Genomic DNA, 13,388 nt, shown 5'->3' with positions numbered 1-13,388 from the left:
ATGATTGAACTTTACCACTGCATAGTTAAAAATAAAACTGAAATTGATCTTTGTTTTGTCATACAATATGTTTTTGTGTTCACGTATGTTTACCTGGAGTTTACCTGGAGAGAGTTCCAGGGGTCAACGCCCCCGTCTGTGACCAGGCCTCCTGGTGGATCAGAGCCTGATCAACCAGGCTGTTGCTGCTGGCTGCACGCAAACCAACGTACGAGCCACAGCCCGGCTGGTCAGGAACCCACTTTAGGTGCTTGTCCAGTGCCAGCTTGAAGACTGCCAGGGGTCTGTTGGTAATCCCCCTTATGTATGCTGGGAGGCAGTTAAACAGTCTCGGGCCCCTGACACTTATTGTATTGTCTCTTAACGTGCTAGTGACACCCCTGCTTTTCATTGGGGGGATGGTGCATCGTCTGCCAAGTCTTTTGCTTTCGCAGTGAGTGATTTTCGTGTGCAAGTTCGGTACTAGTCCCTCTAGGATTTTCCAGGTGTATATAATCATGTATCTCTCCCACCTGCGTTCCAGGGAATACAGGTTTAGGAACCTCAAGCGCTCCCAGTAATTGAGGTGTTTTATCTCCGTTATGCGCGCCGTGAAGGTTCTCTGTACATTTTCTAGGTCAGCAATTTCACCTGCCTTGAAAGGTGCTGTTAGTGTGCAGCAATATTCCAGCCTAGATAGAACAAGTGACCTGAAGAGTGTCATCATGGGCTTGGCCTCCCTAGTTTTGAAGGTTCTCATTATCCATCCTGTCATTTTTCTAGCAGATACAATTGATACAATGTTATGGTCCTTGAAGGTGAGATCCTCCGACATGATCACTCCCAGGTCTTTGACGTTGGTGTTTCGCTCTATTTTGTGGCCAGAATTTGTTTTGTACTCTGATGAAGATTTAATTTCCTTGTGTTTACCATATCTGAGTAATTGAAATTTCTCATCGTTGAACTTCATATTGTTTTCTGCAGCCCACTGAAAGATTTGGTTGATGTCCCCCTGGAGCCTTGCAGTGTCTGCAATGGAAGACACTGTCATGCAGATTTGGGTGTCATCTGCAAAGGAAGACACGGTGCTGTGGCTGACATCCTTGTCTATGTCGGATATGAGGATGAGGAACAAGATGGGAGCGAGTACTGTGCTTTGTGGAACAGAGCTTTTCACCATAGCTGCCTCGGACTTTACTCTGTTAACGACTACTCTCTGTGTTCTGTTAGTGAGGAAATTATAGATCCATCGACTGACTTTTCCTGTTATTCCTTTGGCACGCATTTTGTGCGCTATTACGCCATGGTCACACTTGTCGAAGGCTCTTGCAAAGTCTGTATATATTACATCTGCATTCTTTTTGTCTTCTAGTGCATTTAGGACCTTGTCGTAGTGGTCCAATAGTTGAGACAGACAGGAGCGACCTGTTCTAAACCCATGTTGCCCTGGGTTGTGTAACTGAAGGGTTTCTAGATGGGTGGTGATCTTGCTTCTTAGGACCCTTTCAAAGATTTTTATGATATGGGATGTTAGTGCTATTGGTCTGTAGTTCTTTGCTGTTGCTTTACTGCCCCCTTTGTGGAGTGGGGCTATGACTGTTGTACAGATGTCTGTGTGCAGATGACTAAAAACTAAAATTTCCACATTACATGTTTCATACATTTTAACCACAGCATATGCATATTTTTGTGTAGCCTACATATCTATGAGGTAGCATCATATCCATTCATGCGTTTTTTTTATTTTTGGTATTTGCAGTTAACCCTTTCACTGTCAGTCCCGTAATATTACGACTTGCAAGCCAGTGTCAGTCCTGTAATAGTACGCCAAAATTCTAGCGGCTTCCAATCTTGCAGTAGATAGCTGGTGGATTATCTGATTGAAATTTGGGCAATATATGATGGAAAGGTGCTTCTTAATGTACACCAAAAGTGAAAAAATCAGACGATAAATAACAGAGTTCACTTCTCAGCCATTAGCCACCCCTTGGTGGAATTTTTGTATGGTTTTTATGGTTGTATTCTTGTTTCCTTGGTCTCATTTGATAGAATGGAAGGTATAGTACAGAAATAGAGTTGATTTTGAATGGTTTACAGATTAAAAATACCTTGAAATTGAGCTCAAAGTAACGGAAATGTTCAATTTTTGTAGATGTTCCAGAGTAAACAAATCACTTATTGCATCCAATACATGTCAACTGGTGGGTCTAATATGCATTCACAAATGTGCTGATATTATTTACACCATTTTTACAATAATGCAGTAGTCTGCATAACGGTAAATCTTCTATTTTTTTGTGAATAAAAATTCAAAATAGAAAGCAAGCATAATACAAGAGGAGCCTGGAGACTGAACTAATGAACAGAGAAAATGTTGTTTTAGTGCTAGGAATGTTTGTATTGTTAATTCTGGACACTGTTTTGAAATTGGCTTTCCTTGAATTTTGTATGAAATTGGTCAAATTACCAATATCTGATCACTATTGGGTAGCTGAAATAGGTAAATGGGCAGTTTCTTGTACTCAGTCGATAGAACAAAAGGAGTTCTAGCGAAATAGCTATGAGTTTGGTCAACTGGGACAACAGAATTGGCTGAAAATGGGGATCAAAATGGGCTAAATCGCCGATGCGTAAATGTCACCGAGACTGATAAGTTCGTGAGATCATAATCTCATGAGTTTTTCAAATTTTGTACTGAGAACCCTCTTCAAGGGGTGCTCCTTGGCGTGGTGAAGAGGCTCTTGGTCTGAGGAATTAGACCTATCGGTCTTCTTCCTCAGACCGAACCTAATTACCCCCCAATCTCCCCTCCCCTATCCCATCCTCCCCTTTTTCCTTTCCTCCTCCTCCTCCCCACCCCTCCCTTTTGCCCTTCCTCTTTTTGTCCTTTGGGATTTCTCCCACAGGTGCGCTAGTTCCTAGGTAGGGGAAAGGATACCGGGGTCCATCCCATTCCGTTGAGGTTCTTAGCGGTGGCGTAGTTTGCCGTGGAATCTGGATCGCCTGGGGATGTCCCGATCCCTCTCCGGTATCCCGGAGTAGCTTTGGGTGTCTTTCGGGCGACGAGTGTATCTCTGGAAGCCACCTTTCGGATTCCGGGGGTGGTGGCCGAAGGAGGTATACTTTGTGGCGGATATCCGGCCGCCCTCTCTTTTGTCCACCGAGGTAGCTCGGCAGATGTGAGGTTGCTATCCCGGATTGTTAGTTTACTAGCATGATGGGTAGGGTATGGCACGGGTTCCATGCTGCATCTGCGCTACTTGCGGTGCTGAGGTCCTCTTGGGCGCGGAGGGAGATTTCTGGCCCTTTCATTCCTCCTAGGAACTATCCCTCCCCGGTCCCCCCTTTTTTTATTCTTTTTTTATTTTTATTTTCTTTTCTTTCTTTTTTTTTTCTTAAAAACAAAAAGAAAGAAGTAACCTAACCATGGCAGCCCTAGTCCATGAACCTGGTACCCCCGGGCCCCTTCTTGATACCGCACCCCGTTCTGACCCCGCCTCGTCTTTGGACCACTCTTCAGACATTCCTCATGCCTCTGTACCTATTGCCGGTGCTGTTTCCTCACCCGCTTCAGGTACTGAGGCCTCGACTGACTCCTTCGATTTATCGGACCTTCGCTCTCCTCTGACTATGCTTCCGGCCTCTCCCTCTACGGTGCGGCAATTTTCAAATCGCCGACCCGTTCCACGTCGGACCAACTCTGGTCCCACGCCTAAACGCCAACGACAGTTACCTGCTGATGATACTTCTCCACCTTCTCGTTCTTCTCAGAAACGATCGACACGTCCTTCACTACCTTTCCACGCTCAGTTTCAGACTGAACAATGGACTAAATTCTTCACTTTACGACCAACTTCCTCTACTGCCTATCTTTCTGACCATAGTATTGGCAAGGCACTCCTACGCCATGTTGGTAAAGATATTTCTTTTCATGCTCTTAAGAGCGGTAAGCGCATCATTACCGTACAGAATGCTACCCAGGCTCATGAGCTCTCTCGTCTTTCCCATATCGATACTGTTCCTGTCACTCTTGAAAAACATCATTCCCTCAATTCTTGTAGTGGTACCGTCATTCTGCCCCATACCATAGTTCAACAAAATTTCCAGACATGTGGCACTGACATTCTTGAACAGCTGGAACTCCAAGATCTCCCAATCCTCAAGGTAGACACTTATGTTCTTCCTGCCCGTGGGCGGAGACGATACCCTAGCAATGTGGCTCGTTTAACTTTTGACAGCCGAGAACTCCCATCCTCAGTTTATATAGCAGGACATCGGTTACAAGTTCGAAAGGTGATCCCTACACCACAACAGTGTAGAAATTGCTGGCGATTTGGCCATCCAGCGAAATATTGCAGATCTATCGCCGAATGCCCAGTCTGTGGTGCCGATGACCATTCTAATACGTCTTGCAATCGATCTCCCTCTTGCCTTAACTGTCATGAGGCTCACCCTTCGTACTCTCGCCGTTGTCAGGTCTATTTAAACGAGCGGGAAATCCGTTACCTCAAAGAGACAGAAGGTCTCCCTTATGCCATGGCAGTTTCTCATCTCCGCCACGTGTTTCTTATTCCCGTGTTTCAAAACGTCCCCCCACTTCTGGTATCCCATCTTCTACACCCACCTCTGTGGTTACCTCTCCCATAATCACTCCTGTATCTAATCCTTTTGCTGTCCTCGGCTCAGACGTCCCTACTTCAACGCCTCAGTCTAATCTCGCTTCTTCGAGTTCTCTCTCGCAAGCCTCAGTATCGACGAGACCTCATACGACACCTCCTCCCAATCGTCCCTCTACTTCTCAAAAGTCAACAAAAGGTCCGTTAACACCTCCTACCCATCCTCCACCTCCTCTTTTTACCCTCCCTGTCTCTGTCCCTGGTTCTTCCCCTCTCACTGGCTCAGTTACAAGTGTAGAGGTTCACCCTCCTCCTCGTACTGTACCTTCCTCCCCTGTTCCCTCCCAAGTTTCTTCTTCTTCTGCCACCTCCCAGGTTCCTGCCTCTTCTGTCCCCTGCCACGCTTCTCCAGTTCCCTCCACCCTTTCGCCCCCCCCCCCTACCTTGGTACAGTCCAATACAGTTCCAATCTTTACTCATCCTCCCCCTACCATTCCCAATATTGTCTCCCATACGACATCTCTGAATTCCGAAACACTTGAAGCAATCTCTGAATATATTGCAGAGACCAAACCATCAATGGACACTGATCCACCTTCCGCTCTTTCTCTCTCCTCTGCTCCATCTGCGCAACTCCTTTCTTCACAGCGCACCGTTCCTTCGCTGCTTGAACGTTTTCCACTGCCTCCGCATGTGGACTTTTCTAACTCTTCTAGTCCATAGGAACCCTTACCTGCGGATTTCAAGTATCTTTATCATTGCCAATCATGGCCTATTTACAGTGGAATATACGCGGCCTCAGGGGTAATCGGGGTGAGCTTCAGATGTTACTCTCCCAGTTTGCCCCTGTTGGTGTTTGCTTACAGGAACCAAAATTACACTCTGCTGTTATTTCTCACATCTCAGGCTATAATTTATTGTATTCTTCAGATCCTTTTCCTGATGGGACCTTTAATGAAAGTGCCCTTCTTCTCCGCACTGATATTCCGTACCATCAGCTATTTGTTCATACTTCGCTGCATTACACAGCAGCCCGTATCCACTTACATAGGTGGTATACGCTCTGTTCTTTATATCTCTCTCCTTCTCGGGCATTATCTATTCCGGATTTTGCCTTCCTTGTTTCGTCATTACCGCCACCGATTCTGTTACTTGGTGATTTTAATGCCCACCATTTCCTCTGGGGGGGGGTCTCACTGTGATTCCCATGGAATTCAGTTAGAGGCTTTTCTTGCCACCCACCCCCTCCATGTTTTAAATACAGGTACTCACACCCATTTTGATCCTGGGACTCATACTCTCTCTTGCATCGATCTCTCAGTCTGCTCTTCCTCCGCCGCATTAGACTTCACTTGGTCTGTTCTCCCGGACTTACATGACAGTGATCATTTCCCAATCATTCTTACTTCCCCTTCATATTCGCCACCTCTTTGCACCCCACGCTGGCAATTTAATCGGGCAAATTGGAACCTTTACTCACACCTAACTGTTTTTAAAGAGGTTCCTTCTTCGTCCTCCATCGATGAGCTTTTACACCTCTTCTCGTCCTCCGTTTTCACTGCAGCTTCTCATTCTATACCCCAAACTTCGGGCAGGCATTCTCAGAAATGCGTGCCTTGGTGGTCTCCTGCTTGTGCTCGTGCAGTACGTTTGAAACGCGCTGCATGGGGCAGGTACCGGTACAATAGAACCACAGAGCGACTCCTTGATTTTAAACAGAAGCGTGCGATCGCTCGCCGTGTCATCCGTGATGCTAAACGCACTTGCTGGCGAGATTATGTCTCCACCATCACCTCTGCTTCCTCTATGAGTGCAGTCTGGAAAAAAGTACGAAAACTGAGTGGTAAATATTCTCCTGACCCGGCTCCTGTTCTGCGGGTTGCCGGTGTTGATATAGCAAACCCACTAGATGTTGCCAATGAAATTGGCAATCATCTGGTCCGTATATCTCAGGGACTCCATCTATGCCCCTCATTTCTTTCCTCAAAGTCTGCCAGAGAGTTAGCACCCTTGGACTTTTCTTAAGAACATAAGAAAGGAGGAACACTGCAGCAGGCCCGTTGGCCCATACTAGGCAGGTCCTTACAATTCATCCCACTAACAAACATTTGACCAACCCAATTTTCAATACTGCCCAAGAAATAAGCTCTGATGTGCAAGTCCCACTCAAATCCAACCCCTCCCACTCATGTACTTATCCAACCTAAATTTGAAACTACCCAAAGTCCTAGCCTCAATAACCCAACTAGGTAGACTGTTCCACTCATCAACTACCCTATTTCCAAACCAATACTTTCCTATGTCCTTTCTAAATCTAAACTTATCTAATTTAAATCCATAAGAGAAGAACAGTATAATGTGCCTTTTACACTTCAAGAACTGGAGGCAACACTCTCAGCTTGTCGATCATCGGCAGCTGGGCCCGACGACATTCATATTCGTATGCTACAACATTTACATCAGTCAGCCCTTGCAGTCCTATTACAGCTGTGGAAATCCGCCATTGTTCTCCCTTTCCGCAAACCAGGCACTACGGGACATGAAACCTCCCACTATCGTCCCATTGCTCTTACCAGTGCAGTTTGCTAAGTAATGGAACGCCTAGTAAATAGACGTTTAGTGTGGTATTTAGAGACACACAACAGTCTCTCCACTCGTCAATATGGCTTTCGTAAGGGACGTTCTACCATAGACCCCTTACTACGCTTGGATACGTATGTTCGTAATGCCTTTGCGAATAACCACTCAGTTATTGCCATATTTTTTGACCTTGAGAAGGCATATGACACAACTTGGAGGTATAATATTTTAGCCCAAGCCCACTCCTTAGGCCTTCGAGGCAATCTACCATCCTTCCTTAAGAACTTTTTAACTGACAGGCATTTCCGTGTTCGGGTTAATAATGTGCTCTCCCCGGACTTTATCCAAGCTGAAGGTGTCCCCCAGGGATGTGTTCTGAGCACAACACTTTTTCTCCTTGCTATTAATGATTTGGCCTCTAGTCTTCCATCAAATATTTGGTCATCACTCTATGTTGATGACTTCGCTATTGCCTGTGCAGGCGCTGACTGTCACCTCATTACAGTTTCTCTCCAACATGCAGTCGACCGTGTTTCCAATTGGGCCACCACACGTGGGTTTAAATTTTCCAGCACTAAAACCCACCAAATCACTTTCACTAGACGCTCTGTCATCTCCGATCATCCTTTGTACCTCTATGGCTCCCGTATCCCTGAACGTGATACAGTCAAGTTTCTGGGCCTCCTCTTTGATCGTAGGTTATCCTGGAAACCTCACATTACCTCTCTGAAGGCAACTTGTCACAGCCGGCTGAACCTTCTTAAAACCCTTGCTCATCTTTCATGGGGAGCTGATCGTCGAACCCTCCTTCGCCTACATTCCACCCTTATTTTATCGAAACTTGATTATGGTGACCAGATCTATTCAGCGGCATCTCCTGCTACTCTCTCTAGCCTTAACCCCATTCATCACCAAGGATTACGTTTATGCCTTGGTGTTTTTCGCTCTTCCCCTGTCGAGAGCCTCTATGCAGAAGCGAACGTTCCATCCTTATCCGATCGCCGTGATGCCCATTGCCTGCGCTACTATGTACGCTCTCATGATCTCCGCAATCCTTCCATTTATAGAATGGTCACTGATATTAGTAGACATTCTTTATTTGTTCGCCGCCCCTGTTTACTCCGTCCCTTCTCTCTTCGCCTTCATTCGCGCTTGTCTTCTCTTCAACTACCACCTTTCTATGTACATGTAGCATCTCACTTTTCCCTACCCCCCTGGGAAGTTCCAGCTGTTCGAGTCTGTTCTTTCTCCCTCCCTTGCTCGAAAGCCCAACTGTCTACGGTCGCTTCCCGCTCTCTTTTTCTTGACCACTTTCACTCTCATTCTCATGCCATTGCTGTGTACACAGATGGCTCTAAGTCTTCTGACGGCGTAGGATTCGCAGCAGTGTTTCCGGACAGCGTCGTACAAGGGCATTTACTATCTTCGGCTAGTATTTTTACTGCTGAATTATATGCCATCCTTACAGCACTTATCCGTATTGCATCTATGCCTGTGTCATCATTTGTGGTTGTCTCAGACTCCCTTAGTGCTTTACAGGCTATACAAAAATTTGATACACCTCACCCCTTAGTCCTCCGTATCCAACTTTGGCTACGCCGCATCTTTACCAAGCATAAAGATATTGTTTTTTGTTGGGTCCCTGGTCATGTTGACGTACAGGGCAATGAACAGGCAGACACTGCTGCGCGGTCAGCAGTACATGACCTACCAGTTTCTTATAGAGGTATTCCATTTATGGACTATTTTACTGCAATATCTTCCCACCTTCACACCCGTTGGCAACAACGTTGGTCTACTATGCTCGGCAACAAACTTCAATCTATTAAACCGAGTATAGGTTACTGGCCGTCTTCTTATCACCAGTGTCGAGGTTGGGAGACTACTCTCTCCCGTCTTCGCATTGGCCATACTCGTCTTACTCATGGATATCTCATGGAGAGGCGTCTTGCTCCTCTCTGTGAGAATTGCCAAGCTCCATTATCAGCCACATTCTGTTGGACTGCCCACTTTATCAACGAGCACGCAGAATTTACCTCTGTCGTCGTCTTTGCTCCGCTGCTCTCTCTTTACCTTCCCTTCTCGCTGATGGACCCACCTTTCATCCGGACTCTCTCATTGACTTTTTGACAACAACTGACTTCACAAATTCTGATACCTTCAGCCCTTTCTACTTCAATCTCTTGCTACCCTCTACCCCCGTACTATCCCCTGCCCCGCTGTTTTCTGTAACCTGCTGATCATCCCCCCTCCTGCCATCCAATTCCCTTGCTTCCTTCCCTACCCTGCAGTGCTGTATAGCCCTTGTGGCTTAGCGGTTCTTTTTGATTATAATAATAATCGTGCTGTCCTCTGAGAAAACTTCCACTCATTTCTTTTATTACCGCTGTATAGTCCTTGTGGTTTAGCGCTTCTTTTTTATTATAATCTTTTATTACCTTTGCAACATTGCACAGCTCATGATGCACCGAGAAGTGTGAAAGTACTTGAGCTAAAGATTTCCACCTAGTACGGGAAATTTTGGGTGTCAGAAAATAGGAAATTTTTGAAAGTAGAGGTGAAATTCCCATAGACTTTGTGGCTGGACCCCTCAGGGAAGGTTCCTTGATGTTGGTGAGGGGCTCTTGATTTAGGGAATTAGAAGGCGCTGTATAATCCTCCGGCTTTAGCGCTTCCCCCTTGATTATAATAATTAGGGAATTGGATCTGTGCTCCAGCTCCCCAAATTAAGCCTGAATGCCTTCCACATTCCCCCCCAGGTGCTGTATAATCCTATGGGTTTAGTGCTTCCCCTTTATAATGATTGTGGCTGGAGAATGGGAAATTTTTGAAACCGGGAGTGAAGTTCCCATAGACTGGCTGAGAGTGGGAAATTTTGAATATTAAAAAATGGGAAATTTTGAAAATGGGAGTGAAAATCCCATAGACTTTGTGGCTGGAGAATGGGAAATTTTGGGGTTCATCAGAGAAAATGGGAATTTTTTGAAAATGGGAGTGAAAATCCCATAGATTTTGTGACTGGAGAATGGGAATTAGGCTTCATCAAAGAAAATAGGAAATTTTTGAAAATGGGAGTGAAATTCCCATAGACTTTGTGGCTGGAGAATGGGAACATTTGTTTCATCAAAGAAAATGGGATTTTTTTTGAAAATCAGTGAAACTCCCATAGACTTTGTGGCTGGAGAATGGGAAATTTTGGATTTCATCAAAGAAAATGGGAAATTTTTGAAAATGGGAGTGAAATTCCCATAGACTTTGTGGTTGGAGAATGGGAAATTTTGGATTTCATCAAAGAAAATGGGAATTTTTTGAAAATGGGAGTGAAATTCCCATAGACTTTGTGGTTGGAGAATGGGAAATATTGGGTTTCATCAAAGAAAATGGGAACAAATTTTGAAAATGGGAGTGAAATTCCCATAGACTTTGTGGCTGGAGAATGTGAAATACTGGGTTTCATCAAAGAAAATGGGAATTTTTTGAAAATGGGAGTGAGAATCCCATAGACTTTGTGGCTGGCGAATGGGAAATATTAGGCTTCAAAGAAAATAGGAAATTTTTGAAAATGGGAGTGAAATTCCCATAGACTTTGTGGCTGGAGAATGGGAAATATTGGGTTTCATCAAAGAAAATGGGAAATTTTTGAAAATGGGAGTGAAATTCCCATAGACTTTGTGGCTGGAGAATGGGAAATATTGGGTTTCATCAAAGAAAATGGGAAATTTTTGAAAATGGGACTGAAATTCCCATAGACTTTGTGGCTGGAGAATGGGAAATATTGGGTTTCATCAAAGAAAATGGGAAATTTTTTGAAAATGGGAGTGAAAATCCCATAGACTTTGTGGCTGGAGAATGGGAAATTTTGGGTTTCATCAAAGAAAATGGGAGTGAAAATCCCATAGACTTTGTGGCTGGAGAATGGGAAATTTGGGGTTTCATCAAAGAAAATGGGAATTTTTTGAAAATGGGAGTGAAAATCCCATAGACTTTGTGGTTGGAGAATGGGAAATACTGGGTTTCATCAAAGAAAATGGGAATTTTTTTGAAAATGGGAGTGAAAATCCCATATGCTTTGTGGCTGGAGAATGGGAAATATTAGGCTTCATCAAAGAAAATAGGAAATTTTTGAAAATGGGAGTGAAATTCCCATAGACTTTATGAATGGAGAATGGGAAATATTGGGTTTTAATCAAAGAAAATGGAAATTTTTTGAAAATGGGAGTGAAATTCCCATAGACTTTGTGGTTGGAGAATGGGAAATATTGGGTTTCATCAAAGAAAATGGGAACAAATTTTGAAAATGGGAGTGAAATTCCCATAGACTTTGTGGCTAAAGAATGGGAAATATTGGGTTTCATCAAAGAAAATGGGAGTTAAAATCCCATGCAGTTCCTGGCTAGAGAACAGGGAAATTATGGGTATCATAGAAAATGAGATTTTTGTGTAAACTTAATAAATGTGGATTGTGTCCAGGCAGGGATCAGTGAATGAGGCTTCAGAGGTTTACTTTATTTGGCTTCTAGGTACACAGGCATTTTTTTTTTTTTTTTTTTTTTTTTTAAGTGCATAGGCCCAGAGGGTGACCAAGTAGACCTTGTTTACCAAGTGAAGTTGGCTGCCTGCGTGAGGAAGGGCAAGGGTGGTGCTGGCTGAGGTTGGCAAGCATATGCCACTGTCAGCACCAGCATGGTGCAAAACATGAACCCAACTGGGCCTATATCCTTTGGCCACCTACCCATAGTCCTCGACCACGATTGATGGGAAAAAAAATCTTGGTCTCTCGCAGGAATAGGGCACAGAACACAGAATAAACATATATAATGTGGACATGGTCAAAAAAAAAATCCTACAAGGAGGGAAGAAAAAAAGGGTGGGGTGTGCTTTGTAGGCCAAGACATTGAGCATTAGTGGGCATCACTGCATGTCTTCCTGCATCTGGACAGATACTGAAACACGAGACACTGCTGCAGCTGAGTGAGCCGTGATGTAACAGGGTATGGTCTCTAGAATGGTGAACCAGTCATCGTAGTAGTTGCTGCAGGGTTCACTCATCCTGGGGCACAACTTGCTGGTGCCCTCACGTGAGGCGTCATCAGTACTCGGCAACTGGGCAGGACTACTACTGACGACTCGGGACATTTTTCAAATGGTAGTTACTGGGGCCGTCATTGCCAGCGACGATGGGAGAAACATCTGGGAGTCGTAGCAGCATACAGTGAGTGGGCTAGCAGTGACATCATCTTTGTGCAGGATGCTCATTGAAGCTGTGACACGAGTCGGACAGTTGCCTGCCGACAGGGCTACTGCTGTTTGGCGGAGTCATTCTCTCGACAGAGTTGAAGTCATAGCAGAGGTTAGTCCTAAGCGTCCTCAGACTGGTTTTTCTACATATAACTGCACTCTAATGGTCAGGAGGTGGAGTAAGAGTCTCAGCAAGGCATTTACGAGTGGCGAGCAGAAGAGCTTTCTGTACAAGGGGGCTCAGACGCTCGTAAACTGATGCCTGGACTAATGCCAGCTGTCAAGGGTGTAACACAAGGGTGCTACCAGTGGTCTGGGATCAGACCATACTGTGGTCTACATCACAGCTGGGGGTCAGACCACACATCTGGATATACGAAAAACTTGCACACACTTGCACTGCATGTGTGGTTACATGGCTGGCACTAGCAAATGATGCTTTTCTGTGCAAAAATAGACACTAAGCCATTCACGAAGATGTGAGAACACAGAGGAATTAACACAACATATTTCTTCTCTCAATCTTCTCGACAATACTGAAAAATTGCTCACCATGAGACTAACACTGTCGATGTGTCATCCTGTCATGTGAGGTGTGATGTGAGGGATGTCCTGGGTAATGCCAGGCAGCAGACAGCATGTGGCTTTGGTAACTCACGTGGCTCGCTCCACATGGCTTGTCTACACATAGCTTCATGATCCACGTGGCTTCGAGTGACCTTGGGCACTTGGATACACAGCTCTGGCAAAGAATTCACACTGAATTCATAGAAAAAAACAGCAGAGAGGGTGTGAGAGAGTAGTGTGAGACGAGCATGGGTTAGTGAGGCAAGGAACTCCAGCCACTTCCTCCACACCCCTACCCACAAACACGTGGAGAATCAACTACACTGGATGAAGAGCACCACACAAACTCGCCTCTGACTTTCTGAAATAGCTGTGCTGAGCTGAAAACAACAGCAGAAACATACAGGT

At 45.0% G+C, this 13,388-nt stretch overlaps 1 protein-coding gene across 2 annotated transcripts in view; it reads right to left on the bottom strand.

Annotated features, from left to right (window-relative positions):
* l(2)k14505 (ATP synthase mitochondrial F1 complex assembly factor 2 homolog l(2)k14505) overlaps positions 1 to 13,388 on the bottom strand; it is a 108,718-nt gene that overhangs the window by 17,087 nt on the left and 78,243 nt on the right. The window lies entirely within an intron of this gene.

Source organism: Cherax quadricarinatus, chromosome 81, assembly GCF_038502225.1.
Source record: "Cherax quadricarinatus isolate ZL_2023a chromosome 81, ASM3850222v1, whole genome shotgun sequence".
Lineage (NCBI taxonomy): Eukaryota > Metazoa > Arthropoda > Malacostraca > Decapoda > Parastacidae > Cherax > Cherax quadricarinatus.
The sequence above is the reverse complement of the archived record's forward strand: the minus strand, read 5'-3'. Positions and strand labels throughout refer to the sequence as shown.